Raw genomic sequence first — 12328 nt, 5'->3', positions numbered from 1 at the left:
AGCCGCCTGTCCCACACAAATTTCTCAATCCTTAAAAAAAAGGGGGGGGGAGGCATCGATGCTAGCAGTCATCACTGCATTTTTGCAGAAGTCAATTCCACAAGCTGTTCATGCCTTGACTCGAACCACATTTTCTTTTGTTTGTCCTGTACTTACTGCTAATTACTTTCACAGGGTATCTTCTCCAGGGCGGGGATATTTGTCTCCCTCCCCAACATCCATGATTTTGTAAGCCTCTATCATGTCTCCTCTTCATCATGTTCTGCGTTGAGTAAACTAAAAAAGCCCCAACTTTCTTTGATTTGAGTTTTCTCTTTTCTGTGTCTCCTTCTCCGCCAGCTCGGGGATATGTGTTTGGCAAAAGTGCAAAAAAAACCCAAAAAAACCCTGATCCGGCAAATGGCTTTGATTGCCCATAATGCAAAGCCATGATTTATTAAACTGCTGGTGAAACCATGGCTTAAGTGTTGTGCTTCAGCCCTGCCCAACGGTTTCACTGTGCTTCATTCACTGTTGGCAAACCATGGTTTGTTGTTGACTGATGAACCTTGGTTTGTTCTAACTACAGGGTAATGTTACGAGTCAACCAGGCCTCCCCTCCTTAACCATAGCTTGTTTTCACCACATCGCCCTAGAAGCTTGCCAAGCTACTAAGGAACAAAGCAAGAGCAGCAAGGAAACAAAGCAAAGTTTGGACCACTGTGGTTTGTTTAATCATCTGTGAGACAAACCATGGTTTGCCAAACAAGCCATTGCCTGGTGTTAAGCACAAACTAGGTTTGTACATTTGTTTTGTCTATTTCCTCTTTCTCTTTGCCGTTTGTGCATTTCTCCCCCTGCCAGTTCTCAATGCCTGCCTTTCCTCTCTCAAAGTAAGCCTAACTCTGCACTGATTTTTATTGTGAAATCTTTTTTAAAGCCCTCCCGGTTCTTTGTATATGCCGTGTTGCTCCAGCCTGCTGCAGCTCTCCTTTGATATTTAAGGCTGTGATGAAGATAAGAATAAAAACACTGAATGTTTTTAAAGGCGTGTCCTTTTCCTTTCTTTGCAGGTGTTGAGTTGGAATTTGGGGATGTGCTTGTTTTAAACGCCTTTCTGAAGTATTGCTGTTCATTAACGTGCTTAAACAGAAGCAGATTTAAAAGTCTAAGAGCTAAGCCACATGTCCAACAGAATTAGCTGATACTGCTTTTCTGCAGCAGGACCGATTCAGACATGCGGGAACACATCCTTGAAATATTTTCCATTAAGCACACACATCTGCAGGTAGAAATCTAGCATATGGAGGCAAAAGGTTCCAGCGCAATCTAGAACCACATTTTCTTAAAATGTGTGGAAGCATTTAAAGAATACTTGGTACATTCCCATCTTTCTTTTGCCCATCCTGGGTCTCGCAACATCCAGCTTCATTGGATGCTTGTGAGTTTTAGTGCTACAGTGCACTAAAGGTAAAGGGACCCCTGACCATTAGGTCCAGTCACGAATGACTCTGGGGTTGCGGTGCTCATCTCGCTTTATTGGCCGAGGGAGCTGGCGTACAGCTTCTGGGTCATGTGGCCAGCATGACTAAGCCACTTCTGGCGAACCAGAGCAGCGCATGGAAACGCCATTTATCTTCCCACTGGAGCGGTACCTATTTATCTACTTGCACTTTGACGTGCTTTCAAACTGCTAGGTTGGCAGGAGCTGGGACAGAGCAATGGGAGCTCACCCTGTCGCGGGGATTCGAACCGCCGACCTTCCGATCAGCAAGCCCTAGGCTCTGTGGTTTAGACCACAATGCCACCTGCGTCCCTTTACCTTTAATCATCTTCAAATATCTCAAGGGCTGTCACACGGAAGAGGGAACAAACTTGTTTTCTCCTGCTCTGGAGGGTAGGACTCAAACCTGTGGCTTCAAGTTACAAGAAAGGAGATTCCGACTAAACCTCAGGAAAAACTTTCTGACAGTAAGAGTTGATCGACAGAGGAACGGTCTCCCTAGGGCAGGGGTCTGCAACCCGCGGCTCCGGAGCCGCATGTGGCTCTTTTACACCTTTGCCGCGGCTCCGGGGCAGATACTAGCGAGGGGAGGAGGCGCATTGTGCGCCCTGACACTCCCCACTGTGGCGGGCGCTGTACTGGCTGTGACGTTGCATGGGGGCGGTGCGTGCGTTAGTCACGCACCGTCCCAACGTCACCTTCCCACCCGCCCGCCCGCTACATTGTAAGGGGCATGTACGCTGGTCACTGCATTGAAAGGGGGCATGTACGCTGGTCACTGTTTTGAAGGGGAGTGAAGAACACACACACACAAAAAGGTAACTTGTTAATTTAACGTTTATTTCTATGAGGAGGAGTAATTCTGAGGGGTCAAACAAAGAAATAATAAAAAAAAGTGACAAAAAAGTTATTTTTATAATGACGAGTTTTGCGGCTCCCAGTTTTTTTTTCTTCGGAAATGGGTCCAAGTGGCTCTTTTTGTCTTAAAGGTTGCAGACCCCTGCCCTAGGGAGGTTGTGAGCTCACCCCATCCCATCGTGGGGATTCAAACCGCCGACCTTCTGATCGGCAAGCCCTAGGCTCTGTGGTTTAACCCACAGTGCCACCTGTGTCCCTTGCTACAGTGCAAACATAAACAGAGCCTGGCTCTCCCAACTGGTTCAGCATCCTGTTATCACAGTTGCCGTTCAGATGCCCCAATGGGAAACCAGCAATCAGGATCTGAACACGGGGAAACTCTCTCCTCCTCTGGTTTCCCAAAACTGGTATTCAAAATCACCACTGCCTCTTGTGGGAGGGAGTTCCATAGTTTAACAATGCGCTGAGTGAAGAAGGGCTTCTTTTTATCTTCCAACATTCAGCTTCCACGAATCGTAGTGTTGTATGAGAAGGTCTCCTCTTTCGTGCCTTTTCTCAAAAAGTTGCAGCTTTTCCTTATAGGGCAGTCACCCCAGCTGCTTAAACGTTTTGCCAGCCGTCCCGGGTGTCATGAATGTCATTCTGCCTCCATCACCTTGGAAATATGCATTCTGCAGCGCCGAGTGCGGCGCCCTAACAGCGGGCCAACAATGGGACAGCACCACACATATGTGTTTGCCTCTGGCAACGCTCTCTCAACTCTCTCCGCCAAGAGCATTGATAAACCTCCCCACAGCCTCGGCTGCCTCATCGGCGTGACAAGAGACAGCCGTTCCTGGTAGGAGACGCTTGCATTGTCTCTTCGCAGGGCTCCGTCGTTTTTGATTTGCTAACAACGGGTTGCATTTTATTCCATTATGTAACGGAGGCACCCGGCAGTGCAGCAGAGATACGGCGGACATTCCGGCAGTGGTTCATTGTACGACATCCACAGTACCGTCACATTTAGGAAAGGGGGAGGTGGAGATGGTGGTGGTGAGGGGGACCTGGTGCAGAGCAGTTTGGATTTGGCTCACTTTCCTTACTGGCATCAGAAACAGCCAGTGTGCAGCCTTGCTGAGAGTGGCAATGGTGGGGAGGCTCTCTATAAACAGCTGCAATTTGCTTGACACATTTTGGGTTGTTGTTGTTGTTTTTTCCAGAGCATGTGATGCACCCAGATTCCTTGTCATCTGCCATTCAAGACCCTCGATTGCTCCCTCTCTCTTCTTTCCTTCTTGTCACCCTCTTTCTTGCTACCTCTGGGGTGTCTGCTGGACCAGCCAATCGGCAGCTTCCTTAAGCTTCACACCATATAAGGAGAAGTAGGAGCCAGGAAACCCTAGTGCACCACATGTGTGCAGCTCTCTGTACACACACACACAGAAAGAAAGAGAGACAGACAGCTCCTGGTCACCTGATCGGCAGAACAGACACTAATCTTATTAGAGGCCAAATGAAGCAGAACTTCTGTTCTCCCCTGCCTGCTGCCTGCCTTCCTCACTCCTCATAAAAAGAAGGACAGAGAAAACAATATTCCTCTCTCTCCAGTCTCCACTGTGTGCCAGGCAGTGCTTTGGAGATCCCTAGTAGCAACACCGGTCTCTGGGACAGGTAACACCGGTGTCTTGGTATTGCCAAAGAAAACCAATATATATTTTTTAAATGGTGGAGGTCTTGGAATAAAGTAAAGATGCTCATCAGCATGGTGAGTTTATTTGCATGCCACTTCCCTATGGCAGAGCCATGTTCAAAGTGGCTCAGAACAACACACAGCATAAAATATAGCGACATTCCAAGATAATGAACAAACAATTGCAAAAAAGAGCCACAGCAAAAAGCCACGCTATCAATATCAATAGGGCAAACGGACATCTCATGTCAATAAACATGTAAACAAAGCCCAAGAATAAAGTACAAAAGAGCCACAAACAATACCTGCCCCCCCCTGTAGGGGGTGGGACAAGGCAGGTAGAGAAACTTGCCAGTGGCTGTTCTAGCAAACTCTTCCCAGGGTTGCAAAATCAAAATTAATGCAGAATGAACAATGGCTATGGTCTGCGTCTACAGTCAGAGGCAGCAATGCTGCTGGATACCAGTTGATGGAAGCTTCAGGAAGGGGGAGTCCTCTGGTGCTTGAATCCTGCTTGCGGGCTTCCCACGGCCACCTGGTTGGCGACTGTGAGAAATGGATGCTGGACTAGATGGGCCAGTGGCCTGATCCAGGAACAGGCTCTTCTTGTGTTCTTAGGGTTGTACAGAAGCAACCATCCACAGCAAAATCACCTTCTCAAAGTATGAAGAAGGAAACACAGTCACAACATCCATATCTGTAGCGATGTAGGTGATTACATATCTTGTAGCTATTTCTGGGTTTCCTTTGTGGAATTCAAGGCAGCGTGAATGAGATTCCCATAAAGTCACTATCCAGGCCCTGACTGGACCCAAGTCTGGTTTGCTTCTTCAGTGCGGAAGTCTCGGATACCTTCCAACAAGAAGTGGTTATGCTGTCTCAGTGGCATGCCTTCTGGTGTTGGCAGAACCTCAACAGTCTAGATGTGAGTGCAAAGGGGACTTCCATCCAGGAAAGAGAGACAATCACCCTGGGTGCAAATCTGATCAGTTAAAAGGGAGCCTTGATTAACCTGTTGAACAAGTTCCCCTGACCCTGTCCTAGAGCATCCAACCCATTAAAAAAAAATTTTTTTTAATGTAGATTCTTCATAGATATAGGCATATATTCATGCCATGAAGAACCCTGTTTCTGTCCTCCCTCTGCCCTTTCCAACTTCTCTTGGCTCAGAGAAAGCAACAAAGAAATCTTGTCATTTGCCTGCTTCCGCTTTGAGAAAATTCCCGTCTGAGGAGGCTTGATAAGGTCAGCAACATACGCCAGTCAAAAAAAAACAAACCCTCCCAAATGTCAGCTGTCTGGACTTGCTGGGGTCTGGGTGGTTTGTAAGATTTCACTGGAATATTGTTGTCTATTCATCTGGGGTTATTTGTTGAGTTAATTGACTATGAGTGGGCTCCTCTGATAGTTTCTGAGGGAGGGTGGGATAAAAAAAATTATAATAACTCTTTTATCCACCCCCACCCCACCAATGAACTTCTTTCTCCGATTTCTTTTATTTTGGTGTTGCTTGTTTTGCTTCATTCTGGAAGTAATGTCTCGACCACTAGACTGGTTGAAAGAGGCAGGGAACTTTCTTAGCCCTGCTGAGAGCTCAAAATAAAGAACTAGTCCTTTTTTATTTTTTATTTCTTTTTGTAATAATGGACTGGAAGCAGACTAATGTTCAGTAGATCTGTCACACTCAATAGGACTTAATAATAGGGTTGCCATATTTTGAAGAGCAAAAAAGAGAGCACATTTGCCGACTTATGCTGTTAACTATGGATCACTATGACGAATCTACCCATGAAAAGAAGATGTATCCTGGGAAAAGAGGACATAACGACAACCCTAATTTTAGTGGTTCTAATATAAGCATGACTAAGGCCACTGGGTACACATTACTCCTTCTCCAGCACTCTCCCATTTGAATCTGCTTTCACATGACACAATCCACACTGTGTTTTGGTGTGTGCCCTCCCCACCGCAAACCAGCTTCAATCCGATTTGAGAACACAAACCTTAGACATCTAAAGGGCTATCTCATAGAAGATGCAGCGAGCTTGTTTTCTCCTGCTCCGGAGGGTAGGACCTGAACAAATGGATTCAAATGATAAGAAAGGAGATTCTGACTAAACTTTAGGAATAACTTTATGTTCGGCAACAGGATGGACTCCCTTGGAAGGCGGTGGACTCTCCTTCCTTGGAGGTTTTTAAGCAAACGTTGGAAGGCCACCTGTCTGGGATTCTTTAGCTGTGACTCCTGCATTGCAGGGGGCTGGACTAAATGACCCTCCCAACTCTATGATGCTGTTATCCTATATCTTTCTGCCCGCTTGTGCATGGACAGACAATGGGAAACAAGGAAACACACACAACACAACTGATGCATATGCCAACATGCAAATGCCATTTGAAATGCAGCAGCAGCGGTGGGGAACGACCTCACTGCATCTTAAGCTGGTAATGTGCACAGCCTCTCCGCCTCCCCGCAACCCCCTGACCTCAGCTTTGATTTCAGCAAAAGGGGCTCAGGAAGCCCTGCCATTTTGATAATTAGAAGCTGACAGATGGCTTCAAATGTGCTCTGCCATCCTCCTTATCCAGCCTCCTCCTCCTCCTCAGAGCGGACACCTGTACTTCTCTGCATTTTTGCTAGTTCCATATTTGCAAAGGCCACCTTTTCTCCCCCTAATTTCCCATAGTTCTTCTTCTAAAAAGTAAAACAAACGAGACGGCCGGCTTTAATTCTGTAAGAAATAGCACTCCTTAGGCCGCAGCACCCGCTCTCCAATGAAGCTGAATGCTGGACGATTCGGGACAGATAAAAGAAAGGACTTCATTGTAGCACAGAGTTAAACGGTGGAACTCGCTCTTGCAGGAAACAGTGACGGCCACTAATCTTGGTGGATTTAGAAGAGGACTGGACAAATTCAGGGAGGACAGGGCTATCGGTGGCTACAAGCCATGTTGGTTATGCTCTGCCTCAACAGTTGGAGGTAGCAATGCTTCCGAATACTACAGGAAGCCACAGGAGGGGAGATTTGTGCTCAAATCTTGCTTGGAGGATTCCCACAATAGGCATCTGATTGGCCACTGTGCAAACAGGATACTGGGCTAGATATGCCACTGGCCTAATTCAGCAGGCTTTTCTTATGTTCCTTGCTACCAGACAATTCTCATTCAAAGTATGCCTGCGATGAAGCTTAAAACAGTGACATCTGCGGCTCATGGTAGGCATTCCAGATTCTGTCCATTTAGCTAAGAAGTCAAAGACCTTGGTGGACTTCTTTCTTTTCTCAATGCAGTGGGTGAATAGTGCCTCTGAGTGCCTACCCTCTCTAGATCCTTTCTTCTGGAGACAGCTTCTGATGGGGGCATAGGGGGAGGGTGTTTCTGTCCCTTCACAGCCGGTCTTGCAACTTACACCAAGATTTGCTTGCCTTGTCCCACCACCACTGCACTTATCTCACACTACTGTTCAAAAGGGGTTCAAGGCAATGAGAGGATGTATAAATATATATTAAAAAGAAGACTGTGCATGCAGGTTGCAAAATTCAGCCCAGCAGGCGCTGCCTGCAAGTTATAGCAAATACACTTGGGAGAGCGATCTGCCCTCCTCTGCTCCTCCCAATTAACCTCCGTCTCCAGGGCCTGCCCCCATGGCATCACTGGATGTCAGCCCATGACATCACCAGAGGCCGCTCCATGTCTCAGGTTTGGGCCCTGAACTCTCAGGCTCTGGGATGCTCCTGACCTGGCAACTCTCCTTGACACTGACCCTGCTGCTAAGTAATCATTTCCCCCCCTCTTGCAGCTGCATCCAGGAGAGACAGGGGACCAGGGAGAGCTACATCCGTACCGTCTTCATTTAGCAATATTTTATGCTTGCTGTCTTCTTTTTTTGCAGCCAGGTTTAAGCAGCACGCTTTGAACTATGCAGGGATCACAAAGTTCAGCATGAGATTAGCTAGACCTAAAACTGTCTCTGGCAAACGTTTGATCCTGTTATCCTGCCTCTTCTTTTAAACCTACGACGAAGGAGTTTCCGCAGCTTTGCTCGGCTGCTTGTTCCTTGCTCCCAGCGAGACAGCCGGGCCTTCCCATCTGCTCCTCCATCGCGCTGCACAGCTTCCCGCTGATAGCAGCCAGGGCATGTGCTTTGCCTTCCATCGCGGTGCAGCAGCCAAGAGAAAGTGGAGCACAGCCGTCCACAGAATCTGGCTGTGAAATCTGGGTCCCAGTTACAGCCAACCTCATTGCTCACTCCAAGGCGATGTAAAAGAATTGAAATAAGCAACGTAAGCATCCTGACTCTTTTTCCTTATTTGAAGTTTAAGCAGGCCAAGGTTGACCCAGGCCCAGATAGAAGACTTTGAGAATGTAAGATGAGCCTGTGGGATCAGGCCAATGGCCCCATCTAGTCCAGCATCTTTTTCTCTCAGTGGCCAACGAAATGCGCTACTCTCTTATGAGAGCGCTCTTACACTCAGGTCCAGCTTGTGGGTTTCTCATAGGCATTTGTCTGGCCACAGGAAGCTGGACTAGATGGGCCATTGGCCTGATCCACAATGTGCCACAATGGGAAGCCCACAAGCAAGACCTCAGCACCACAGAACTCTGTACTCCTGCAATTCCCAGCAACAGGCATTCAGAGGCATGATACCTCTAATGGTGGAGGCAGAATATAGTAATCACAGCTAGTAGTCGCTGATGCTAACCTCCTAACCTCTGCCTGCACCAGTTCAGAGGACTCATAGATTTGTAGAGTTGAAAGGGACCCCAAGGGTCATCTAGTCCTACCCCCTGCAATGCAAGAATCTCAACATGTGGTTCCCCCATACCAGACCCTGCTTAGCTTTGCAAATGTAGTAGCATTTTTATTGCTGCACCACTCTAGACAGACTTTCTGTGGTCCCTGGTATGTGCAGAGAGATAATACAAAAGCATGGAAACAATTCTGGCTGTTATTGGAAATGGAATGTCACTGAGAGTGAAGGGAGAGGGGTATCCCATCAACACCCCTTTATTCTGCCAAGGATAGATGTATTTCCAGATGCCACTATGAATCTCTCTCCACAGTGAATCAGCTGGGAGTGGGGTGGAGTAGGGTGGCTCAGCCCGATTTCTGAGCAGGATGGCTTCTCATCCAGCGATCCAGGTAAGATGGAACTGTCCTGTTGCCTGCAGTGGAACAAATCTTGGGTGTCAAACTAAGGATTGGGTGCTGAAGTGAGCTTTGCAGAGAGGATGTTACAAAGTGCTGGTTACCTGCAGCTAGCAAGCAAGGAGTAGAAGAGCATGTGGACCCCCCCCCCATCAGCCTGAAAGAGGAAGTTGCAGGAACACTCAAAATGCACACACACGATGATGATGTTTTGCAAGGCAAAAACAGTGGTGAAATAAAAACAGCCCATAATTTTGCTTAGATGAATCAGTAGCGATGCAGAGACAGGAAGCTGTTCAGAGTTGCGAAGGGAGGAAGGCGGGAGAGGAGCTGGGAATGGTGTGTGCGCGCAGAAAAATCCAGTTCACTAACAACTGGGTCAATGGGTTAGTGGATAAAGAAGCTTTGAAGGATAATACATGTTATTATTTCATGTTCGGATTATGAATATGGTAATTTGAGTGTTCCTACCCAGATTGCCTGTATCAAGTAAAGGGCAGGCTCTCTGTCGCATCTATGCTGCTGAGTCAGTTCAAACATATTTTTCATATAATCATAGAACTGTAGAGTTTAAAGGGACCCAAAGAGTCATCTAGCCCAACCCCCTGCCATGCAGGAATCATGTTTATTTAATAAATCCGTTGGTGGAAGTTTGATTTGCTTCTCCAAGTTCATGCAGTTATGACTGTTGCAGTCTTTTTTTCCTGCCCCCCAATGTATCATTACATGCCACCAATATCTCTGAGTGATGTGAGACTCCAGACACACACCCACACCCTGAGAACAAGACAGAGTGACTCACAGCATTAACACCCCAACAAATCTTGAAGACTTCCGGGGTGGCGCCATCGGCAATGGCGGACTCCCTCTGATCTGGAGGGACTAGCTCCGCGCGAAACGGGTCTTTTCCGCTACGGCGAAGCGGGGACCCTTTCAAAAATCACAGGCGGATGAAGCCTGTGACCATGGGACTCGGCGGGCACCCTTAGCGCCCCCCCAACCCGCAAAGGAACCCACTAACGGGCTCCGAAGCGAAGAGGGGGAAGTGGCACGGTGCTGAGAGTCAACTGCTTTTTCCGTGGAGCGAAGCCGCATAGCCGTTGCCGGAGAGTGCTGCCTTTTTCCTGGGACAATTTGGCTTCTAAAATAATCACCCATGAGTACTTAAATTTTGGACAATTGGACTTTAAATAAGGACTTGCGAGCAGAAAGGAATTGGACTTAAAAATTCACTTCAATTTGGCACTGAAATGGGAAGGTCTAAACAGGAAGTCAGCCTTCCGCTTCTTTGTAGACAGAATAAAGCAAAGACAAGGTAAACTAGAGCTCAGAAAATCGCTTCTAAAAGATTAACTTTCATCATTTAAAATTGTTGAACCCCCCTTCGGAAGCAGGAGAAGAAGGGGGATCTTTTTCGGACTGTTTAAACCTGCAGAAGTGAGTTTAAAGTAACTTTCCACCGTCCTGATCCTGGAGCGGGGTGTCAGGACTGACGTTTGAAGCTCATTGACCAGAGACAAACGTTTTTGACAGATAGCTAAAAGAAGAGAAACATAGTGATTCCACTGTTCCCTTTCGCATTTTAAAGGAACAAATATTGACAAAATATCTGAAAAAGGAAACTTTGTTGCTAGATTTGTCCTTAAAAGAAAGAACAAATAAAAGTTTTCCCCCTAGAGGGAGACTGTGAAAGTGTAACCAATTCCAGGGAGCTTGCAGCTGTTACAGATTACAATCGTGGGAATAGACTTTTGACCTTGTAGGACAATGTATTCAGAAGCTCTGTTGTGTGCTCTCTGTAAAACAAATGCCCTACTGGAACAGTTAAATGAGAAGACGGATTTGATGACTAATGCGGTCAGAATTTTTGAACAGGCAGTGGGAAACTATATGGAGCCCACCCAGGAATTAAAACAGGAGTGTGCCCTGACAGAACAGATGAGAGAAGAGGACGCTGCTGAATCTTGGGCGCCAGAGATGGAGGGAGCTGTGGCCCTGCAGGAACATGAGCTTTTGGATTTGACAAATGAACTTGGAAAAAGCCAGATTTGGAAAGATAAAGTTTGGACTGGTTTGGAAATGGGGGGTTGGATAGACCCCCCTATGCAGGGATGTTTGGACTTTCCAAGTCTGGCAATGGGCTGTGAGATGTTTGGGGCTGTGGGGGCTCTTAATTTTGGAGGGATTCTGAAACATGTTTTTAAATACCACATGGAGTTTAATCTGGACTATGGAAAAGGGGCTGATTTGTTGAAAAGGGTCAGAAACATTACCAGGCTGGAGTTCCCACGAGTGAAAGAATATGAAGAAGAGCCGCAGAAGGGACATGGAAGAGACTTAAGGGCCTCGGATATAAGGTTACCAGGTTAATGTGCTAGATCAATGGGATAAAAAGGACTGACAAAACCCGGGACCAGGAGGACGGGACGCTGGATGAAGATTGGACTGTTTTTATTTCTTTTTTTATTACTAGGATTGTTTTATAAAATTGATGAATGTTAGAAAAATGTTGGAACGAAATTACTTGACTCTAGTAAAAATGTTTAAAGAATTAGGTAAGAATATTATGGTTATGAGAAGTTGGTAAAAATAAGATTTAAGCTTTAAGTTTTAAGGTTTTCTATAAGATTAGATGAAAATAGATTAAGGTAATGTAATGACAGAATATTATGAAATATTGAAAGGATTTGCTGCGATAATTAATAACCAGGATACAAAAAAAGGGAGGAGGAGGAGGTCAAAGAAAGAAGGTAATGAAAGTTGAGGATTCGAGAATGATGGTTTTGTTTTTGTCTGTTTGTGGTGTATTTTTTTTTTAAATTTGTATTGTTTGATGTGGTGTGTTTTTTCTTTATTTTCTCTTTTTTCTTTTTCTGCTTTGTTCTTTTTTGTAATTCTAAAAAATTTTCAATAAATATCATTTTTTAAAAAAAATAACACCCCAACAAATCTTGCTGCTCCATTAGTAAGAGCTTTGGATCCCGCACAGATCAAGCATGTCTCTGTGTCTCCGGCTTCCAGCCTGCTTCCAGCTCAGTTCACACATGCCCCACTGGCTTTTGTTCTCCTACCTATAAGCTAGTTTGGAGTGGAAATGGAGAAAGGGCTAGAGGGTAGCACCATTTAAGTATCCTCATCAGCATCCCAAAAGAATGAGGTAGGTTGC

The sequence above is a fragment of the Podarcis pityusensis genome (genome assembly GCF_964106645.2).
Source record: "Podarcis pityusensis genome assembly, chromosome: 16".
In the NCBI taxonomy this organism is placed as follows: Eukaryota; Metazoa; Chordata; class Lepidosauria; order Squamata; family Lacertidae; genus Podarcis; species Podarcis pityusensis.
This window is presented reverse-complemented; position numbering follows the sequence as displayed.